This window comes from Centruroides sculpturatus, unplaced genomic scaffold, assembly GCF_000671375.1.
Source record: "Centruroides sculpturatus isolate CEXI.00-Female unplaced genomic scaffold, Cexi_2.0 scaffold171, whole genome shotgun sequence".
In the NCBI taxonomy this organism is placed as follows: domain Eukaryota; kingdom Metazoa; phylum Arthropoda; class Arachnida; order Scorpiones; family Buthidae; genus Centruroides; species Centruroides sculpturatus.
In genome coordinates, this window is record NW_019384470.1 from 15,821 (window position 1) to 25,691 (window position 9,871).

Sequence of the window (9,871 nt, forward strand, 5' to 3'; positions counted from 1 at the left end):
AATTGATGACATTCTTGCACATTCTCTAAGCGAAATTTCTGCACCCGGTACATCTCCAACAGAAATAAAGTTTTCTTTACAAACAGTAAATTGGTTTCTGGAATATAATAGATTTAATATGCCATGTTTGGTACCCAGTTTGTAAAGGTTTTTATCTTTAACCGCAACAACGACACCTAAAATATTTTTTCCATTACTGCGGGCTCGATCTACATCAGGTACACGAATTCTCACTGTATCATCAACAATAGCTGCTGTGTATTTGGAATTTGATGTATTAATCATTTTTTCTGCTTGCTTTTTAAGATTAAACAAAGCCCTTGTTTTAGACCTACTTCTTATTTTTTCTTCTATTTTTGGATCAATTGTTTGGATTGTTTCTTCTTCATTCACCAATTCTGTAATACTAATAACATCCTGGTTTAGATTTTTTCACGTGAAGACGATGTATATCTTTGAACTTCATCAGTTATATTGCAATGTAAGGGTGGCATTATCAGATAATATTTCATAATGTTTTCTTGGACGATACCCGGACTTTCAGAGTTTGAGCAACTTTGACTTACTTCGTTGATAGTTCTAAAAAGTCTCTGTAGATCCTCTTCCGTATTAACGTGAACAACGATTCGTTGGGTATAAAATTCTTTAGTCCAACTTTTAACTTTGCTCCAAACATGGCCTCTTAGGGGCTGCAGTTTATACCAGTATGATTCACTCGATTTTTCATCAGTAGTAGAAAACCTAATCCTTCCGACCATTTGTTAGTATTGTTAATCTCCAACCAAGAACTAAGCATATTTCTACATCTTGATTACATCTTTCTACTGAACCCAGACATTGTGAGTGCCTGGGCTTTCCATGCACCATTTTTAACTCGGACCACATATTACACATTTCTTTGATAATATTATTGGAGAGTTTTCTGCCATTATCGCTTTGTAGAATACTCGGTGCACTGAAAATTGTAAAAATATCTAAAAGAACATATGCTACTTCTTCAGCCGTTTTGGTTTTTAACCCTTAACTGGTTTCTTGGGGGCCGCGCGGCCCCCACGCGTCATATTTTTACGAATTTCTAAATATCTAAATATCGTGCGCAGCTGCTATTTTATGTAATCTCATTACGTCGCGACTCTTAGCGAGTGCCAAATGTTCGGCCCTGTAGCACTTACAAGGATGGAGCTACGTACCTTCTGGGGGCCGCGCAGCCCCCACCATACCAGTTACGTTGGTTTTTTGTGGAAATGAGTTTTTTTTTTTTTTTTTTATTTTTACAATTATTTTGCATAGATATCTCAATCTTGCATCAAAACTTTAAAATGACTACCAAAGAATCATTTGAACTGCTAATAGGTGATAATATTATACAAATTGCTAGATCAAGCCGAAATCTCCTGAAAAGAGTATGTTGTCATTTTGTGCTAAAAAAAATGGTAAATATGCTACTAAGTGCAACAGTTGTTTGAAATTTATTTGCAAAGTGCATAGTACACAAAAATACTATGTGATAACTCTCAAGACTGAACTACGTAATCGCGTTAAAATGTTCCTGAGTCTTAAAAATAGAACTGATTATATTACCTGTGGTTTTTTAACAAATGAAGCTATAAGAGATACTTTTTAATAAGATTAGTTTCTTAAGAATAAGAAAAAGAAAAATATCTTTGGTGAAAACTTAAATAGAGTAGATTTTTGTATTGTTAAAAAAAGCATACACCAAAAGTTGTAACAATTTTGTGATCTCTTGTAATAATTAAGTAAAGAAAATTATATAAATAAATAAAAGTTGATTATACTAAAGAAGGGTTCCATTTAGCATTTATGCACTTTTGAACTGTCACATTGTTAAACTTGCTCTCTAAAGGCAAATTTTGCTTGGGGGCCACGCAGCCCCCATGATACCAGTTACGTTTGAAAAATTTACGATACCAGTTAAGGGTTAACTCGTTTAATCTGTTGTTGAAGCGATTATTCATATCACTTAATGATTCCTCCATGATCGTTACTTTTGTCAAACAAAAAAGATTAACTACTGGTCACATAAATTTAAAATTCGGTACTAAATGCAATACGCGTGAGCAAGTAAGATGTAAGTTCTGATTGGCTAACATATGTCGGCTGATCACTCCTCAACGTATTATTATCACTTTGCCCGACTAGGTGGTAGCAGTATTCAAAATGACCTGTCAATTTGATAAATTATTGAAATTTATTACAATACCCGATTTTGTTGGTCATTATTCATAATGCCCGGACATTATTCATAAGGCCCGTATTAATCACTTTGTCCATAACATATACAACGTTTAGAAATTGGTTGTCTGTGTGATATATCTATTTTTCAAATGAAAAGTTTTCGTTATTATGAATTTTTACTGTTTATGATTTAAAAAAAACGACATTTACGGTAAAATTCACTTATTCTATTTTCTTTCTTAATAAAGCGAGTGACAATAATTGATCTTCGTGCAAACACAACCACTTGTCATGTTTCTGAATACACTTCTAACAATAAACGAATTTTCCGTAAATAATAGAAATGAATGTTATCGCCCTAAATAAATGACACGTACGTAAACAAGTAAAAATAAACATATTGCTTTCTAATCAATGAAATTTGTATTTATTCTAAAAACCATATTTTTTTCGGTACATAAAATCAATTGTTCTATGCACAAAATGAAAGTTACAAAAGAAAAAAGTCAAACTTCAGAAATTTGTTGTTTCATGTTCAATAATATCTAAAATACGAGTATTACATATTTTTCGAAGAAAGTTAATAAAATCATTTCCACAAGTCAATATTCGTTACTATTATGATGTTTAATAATATGATACATTAAAGAAGCTTTAACACGAAATTTTTGTAAGCAATGATTACACGAGAATGGTTTCTCTCCGGTGTGAAGACGAATGGTCGCAACAAAATGGCTTCTCCCCCGTGTGAGTTTGAAGATGTCGAATCAGATTTCCTTTATGTGAAAAACGTTGCTCGCAATGATCACAAATAAAGGATTTCTCTCCGGTGTGAGAACGAAGATGTTTTATCAGATGAGATTTTTGCGTAAAACTTCGTTTGCAATGAGAATGGTTTCTCCCCCGTGTGAGCAAGAAAATGGTTTCTCCCCCGTGTGAGTTCGGAGATGTCGAATCAGATTTCCTTTTATTGTAAAACATTGTTTGCAGTGATTACAGGAAAAGAGATTCTCTCCAGTGTGAATCCTTCGATGATATTTTAACCCATTTTTCGAAACAAATTCTTTCTCGCAACTGCCACATCGATACTTCCCATTTATTGATTTCTGATTGTTTAAACCTGTAAAATATCGGAAGAGCATTAAAACCGAAACTCTCTTCACTTCATTGCTAATCGAATATGTACATATCTACAATTAATCGCTGATTTTAAAGTATTGTTAGAGTGTGTCTGCAGATAGAAACTAGCAAGATTCTTTAAACGAAAAACCTTACAACTAACTAGACCACCCCACGTCAAATAATAAATCATACGTAAACCGCTTACACCAGTATTTGCAAATATTTCCAAGCAGTATACACATACTATCACAAATTAATGTAATTTATACATTTATCTCAAAACAAGTTATATGAAAAGTATTTTAAAAAATAACATATTTGGAAATTATTTAAAATATCTTCATTTCATTTCTGTTTCTCCTCTTATTCTTCTTTTTCTTCCTTTCTATTCTTCCTTTTCATATTCTTTCAATACTCTTCCTTTTTTCATATTCTCGTATAATTTCTTATCACTGCCTTCAATTAAGTCTTCTGTAAATAGAAGTTAAACGCATTCCTCGACTTATCCTTTTTCCTGGAAACAATTCTTCATTTGTTTCTCTTCTCTTTATTGCTTAATAGTGAATCTGAAAATAAAGTTTTGAATGAAAATCATATTCGAGAATGACGTCTTTCATTATTTTATAAAACAAATGAAATATTTCAAATTAAATAATTTTAGAAATTCTTTCTTGGACACGTCACGCCAAAAAATTCAAGCTGGGTTTAAGATCTGAAAAATAAACGTTTTTAAGTTAATTTTCTTAAACAGGAATACATACACATGTGAAATGCATCGATTAAGTATTAATAAGATATTTAAAATAGTTTTATCTGCTATGTTCAAAAACAAGTAGTTCATATAATACTGTATTTTACGAAGATCCTTTGCTTTTATTTTTATATTTCACAGCTTTGATTAAAGAATTTGAAATTTTAAAAACAACCATTTCTAACCTTTTTCTAAAAATTGTAATTTTAACAATGCCTAAGAAAAAATGAAAGATTTACTTACTTTTGTTTACAATAAGTCAAGAAACTTCATTCAACAGAAAAACGTAAAGCACTTTCAATACTTGTTAGCACATTCCACAAACCAAACTCTAGGGCCATTCGATAGATAAAGAAATGTTACCCGAGAAATCGTCTTCAGCGACTTAGGAAATCTTCCTTCTTTTTCTTTCTAACGTAATCATGAACGAGATTTTTTCAGATCAGCTCTATAAATCATTACTTTAATTTCTTGAATGTTGAAATAAAGTGACGACTATCAAAGAAATGATGAAAGACAAATCCATTTTTGCATGAGAATTCCATAAGCTTCTGTTCACTGTGTCGTACAGAAGAAAGTACAACAGAATTATCACTCTGTCTTCGCATACGCAAAGAATTGTGAGGTATCAATAGAGTAAAATAAAACTATCCTCGACTTTTCTCTACACGAAAGACAACGAAAAGACGTCAGTAGTAACGAGCGAAGTGTTGCGTGTTAAAGCTATTTATTGTTGTTTCTTGTTTTGTTTTCAGTTCTGGCAGAACCAATGATGGTACGTAAATGAATCAAATCTTTCACGATTCCTTCAAAAAGATTTGTTTCATCAGGAAAGAAGTTAGAATCCATTCAATAATTAATTAAAATACAGTTTACCACTTGTCTATCTGAATGGGCATTTGCTACTTTTTCTGTATATGACCTGTCAATTCAGTGGAAAAAATAAGTGTCACCATCTAATATTTAAATTCCAGTTGCTTTCATTTCTGTGTTTTTTTGAAATTTGCAATTGAAATTCGAAAAATATTTCATTCGAATATTATTAGAAAGGGATAAACACTTTTAAACTATAATTATTTAAAATGATTAATAATGAGGGTTGATATATTATCACACGGTCACNAATAAAACTATCCTCGACTTTTCTCTACACGAAAGACAACGAAAAGACGTCAGTAGTAACGAGCGAAGTGTTGCGTGTTAAAGCTATTTATTGTTTTCTTCTTTTCTTTTCAGTTCTGACAGAACCAAAGACGGCACGTAAATGAATCAAATCTTTCACGATTCCTTCAAAAAGATTTGTTTCATCAGGAAAGAAGTTAGAATCCATTCAATAATTAATTAAAATACAGTTTACCACTTGTCTATCTGAATGGGCATTTGCTACTTTTTCTGTATATGACCTGTCAATTCAGTGGAAAAAATAAGTGTCACCATCTAATATTTAAATTCCAGTTGCTTTCATTTCTGTGTTTTTTTGAAATTTGCAATTGAAATTCGAAAAATATTTCATTCGAATATTATTAGAAAGGGATAAACACTTTTAAACTATAATTATTTAAAATGATTAATAATGAGGGTTGATATATTATCACACGGTCACAATGCCGGGCTGCAGATTTTTATCGTATTGATAATTTACTACATTTAAAATATACGCTCACGTGCAATTAGCAGTGCTTCCGTACATCATTCTTTTCTTTTAACAATAGAGTCGTGCCGATCATCTATAACTGGTTTCGGGGAAAAACTTTTGAATCAAAATAGCGTAACTTCCGGTTTGCAGCGGAATTTCATATACAGGTAATCCTTAGAGGAAACCTCCTGCCTCTAAGGATTCCATATATGCTGTCGTCTTTCATCTAACTCCGTTCTGGATAATAAGAAAGAATTGAGGGACGACAGTTGGTATTTATAGGTCTTCAATTCTTTTCATATTGCAAGTTAATAAATTTATACTGAAATATGCGGAAGTCATTAAAATAATCTGTAAAATAAGAATTTAGTTAAAAAACACTCCGCTTTTAAACCCGTTATGGATTTTTATAAATTTTTAAAAATATTTCTGTAGGCGTATCAAAGAATTCTCTATTGCAACAACCAACTTGTTCCATTGTCTTTTAATCAATAATTAAAACAGCGCCCGACGGTCTAATTATAAAGTTTTACCTTTGAATGGCCGTGAACTTTTCTTCCATTTCTCCTCGGAACAATTTCCTACTCCAAAATAAATTAATAACACAAAACATCTCTCGTCTTCTTTCTTGTCGTTTACTCAAACGTCTCTTAACGATTGGGTTGTAACGGAACGTTTTTCAAATTTGAATAAATCCAGTGGCGCCGTCTGTAATTCCAGATGAAAGAAGCTTCCATTTTTGCCGATATTTTTATCGGTATGATTAAGCATCAAATTTCCAATGATATTTTACTTCAACTCTACTTACTAGCAATAATATCTAATTAAAAATTTACTATAAATAAATATTTTCGAATGTTAATATACAGTGCCGCGGGTTAATTTTTCGACCTGATGACCGGATTATCATAATAAATATTCTCTAATCGTTTATTTTTCAAAAACATCTTATTTAAGTTAGTATTAATATTTAATAATTATTATGAAAATTTTTGAATATTGTATTGTAATATTACATATAATAAATAATTACTTGCTTACAGGACAACATAAAATTATTTGTCTTTTCTAGTTGATGTTTTCTTTTATTAGGAACAAGATTGCTTTAATATATTCAAAAAAGAGAACTTTAACTGAAATTTAACAGATACAGGTTTCCCTTTATAGTCCGACTTTTTTATCCGACATGCTCAGTAGTCCGACGCACCTCCCTTCATGGTATTCGTCCCTGTTACGTGTATAGAAGCGTATCGCGACGCGAATCTTCCCATCGAATTCTTACACGACGACATACATTTCCTGCTTTCTGTGAGCAGTTTTGTTCGAACAGTTGGAGTAGGGAATATTGTAAGCTACTGCTAGCAAAACAATGCAAAATATGTAATTATTTTCGATAACCCGGACACTTTTGCCGTTTTGGTAATCCAACACCCTTTTGGTCTCATACCTGTCAGATTATAAAGGGAGAGCTGTATTTTATAATTATTATTGCTTTTATAAATTCATATATTTTTATACGTATAATGCTATTTGCTGCATATAATAACAGAATAAATAAAGGGGAAGTAGATACTTTTTTAAAAACATATCATATTTGTCAAATATTACTTGTGAATTTTAAAGTTAAATTTTACTGCACACGAATATTTTGTATTTAAATACATTCAATTTTCCAGTGAAATGTGTGAGAACAATGTTAAACAAATGCAAATACAGTAATACCTCGACTTACGCTACCCCGACTTAAGCAAACCCGGAGTTACGCGATTTTCAAATCTCGTGGATTCGTCTTTTGTTTGAGCACCATGCAACTCTTGATTACTCACTCTCTCCACACTATTGTTCAGTTTACATGTTCGGATGTGTCGCGCGGAATCGACGAATACTTACAATTTATTTTGTGTTATTTATTTCTGTGTTTATTATATCTACGGAGACTTGAGAGACTGTATGTGATTTCTTGCAACCGCGAATGAACCAAAAGACGAGATAAGATTAACGGGAACATTTATTACCTTACATACATCAGACTTGGATTTTACACAAATTGCGAAATTATACCCCGACTTGCGCGAATTTGACTTACGCGGTTATCTCTCGGTCCCACCTATCGCGTAAGTTCGGGGTATCACTGAAATCACATAATAAGTAATAAAAGCCGTATCGGTTCAACAGTGCTGTATATTATCTTGGTGTCGTTAAAAATTATCGAATAATAAATGCTTTTAAACATAGAATGAGTGATGTTTTTCGCAAAACCACTGTTTAAAAATAGTTTTTCTCTCTATATTTATTATTAGAAGCAGAAATGTGCTTCAGTGTATTACATTACAGTCGGCCCCCCTATAACACTGTTGATAATTTCGTTTTATATGAATTCCACGTTGTATGAGTCATCTAGGTTATACAAATACGTGTGCCTGGCTGTGAACGGCTCACGTACGAGTATTTGTAAAATTTAAGTGACTCGTACAACATGTAATTCATATAAAACGGAATTATCAACAGTGTTATAGGGGGGGTCGATACTTTCGTTATATTGAAATTAAATATACATAAAAATAATATATTACAATATTATAAAGCATATAATTATGGCGCTCGTATTAAAAAGCTTTAGTTACACTATAATTTTTTAAATTTTTTTACATTCAAAATTAGTATCTAGCAGTGTGTAAAGATGATACGTACTTATCAAGTGCAAATTTAAGATAGAAAATAAATAGGGTTGCTTACATATTTCATTTCTTCTAGGCATTTTTATGTCGCACTAAAAGTGTTTGTTTATATCCATAAATTTATACATTTTTCGTTTTTTTATGAAAACATGAAAAAATTATTTATTTCTCTGAAAAATATTATAGTTGTTGCTGAGCGAATAGAAATTAAATAACAGCAGGTAACCCCCGTATAACACGGGAGTTACGTTCCAAAATATTACCATGTTATACGAAACAAAGAACTAGTGCGAAAAGGGAGATTAGGTTCCAAAAATTATAAAAAAAACATGTTCTTAAATCCTTATTTAAATCAGATTTATTATTCATTTTTTCATAGGTAAAATACTTATTTATTATTTAAGTAAATATTTTACCACAGGATTATTCATTTTATATGATTATCTTAGTGTGAGCATTATCAACTGGTAACAGTTTGTGGGTGCGTTCGTCAATAGCGGTCGCTCTGCCGTTCGTAGGCATTTAGGTACGACGGTGAAAGAAGATGGCGGCGCCCGCACTATCGATAGTATTGTGTGGAGGAATCTATAATTCTAAAATGAGGTTTTAGAGGCAAAAGAAGAATGCCAATTGTAAAATTTAACCATTAAGTGGGTTATTTGTTGAAAGCACATTCAAAGTAGCCACGAAAACAATTAGAATGCTCGCACGGAGTTACGCAGAGGTATAAAAGAACGCACTCTTTATTACATTTTATGTTGTACGAGGGTTTTACATAATTTCCAGACCGTGTTACAGTGAACCTGTGCTATAAAAGCACCGTGTTATACGGGAGATGTTCCTAATTCTTCAACCGTGTTAGAGTGAATCCGTGCTATAGAAGTGCCGTGTTATATGGGAGTTACATGTAATTGTATTTATTATACTTAAATATATACAGAAGATAAGTGATTTAAAGTGTTGTGAAATCCGTAGATTAATTATTTGTTTCTTTTAAGATATGGCGACGCAGTGCTTAGACGATCTGCATAGAAGAGTGCCTTCCGTAAGGACTTTTTAAGGGTAACTGGCCCCTATTCAGGCGTTACAGACGTGGACGTGGAGAAAACCCGGAAAACTCAACGTGGCCAGCCCGTCCTGGGGAGACGCAAACCCATGACCGAATTCCCTGTGTTTAGGAAATAGAACCACTTCACCACTGCTCAGCCGAAAATTAACCCTCCGTAAGTCGCTAGGAATGGGGCCCTTACTTGAGTCGCATGGGTCTTATAGACCCAGTGTTTTTAATATGAAATAATTCAATTTTATCTATCGCGTAAAGAAACTACAGTTTCTTAGTTGAATTCTGCGCTTTGTTTTCTATCTAGTGATATAAATTACTTGCATATTGACAAAATGAATTTTTTAATATTTATTTTTATGTAATTCGATACGAAAAACGCAAAAAAATAAACATATCAAATTTCAACTCGCTGTAATTTATCTCCT

The 9,871-nt window shown here is 32.2% G+C and overlaps 1 pseudogene; it reads right to left on the bottom strand.

Annotated features, from left to right (window-relative positions):
- The window catches only part of LOC111621122, a 10,745-nt pseudogene extending 4,371 nt beyond the window's left edge, over window positions 1–6,374 (bottom strand).
- Window positions 6,375–9,871: the final 3,497 nt, after the last annotated feature.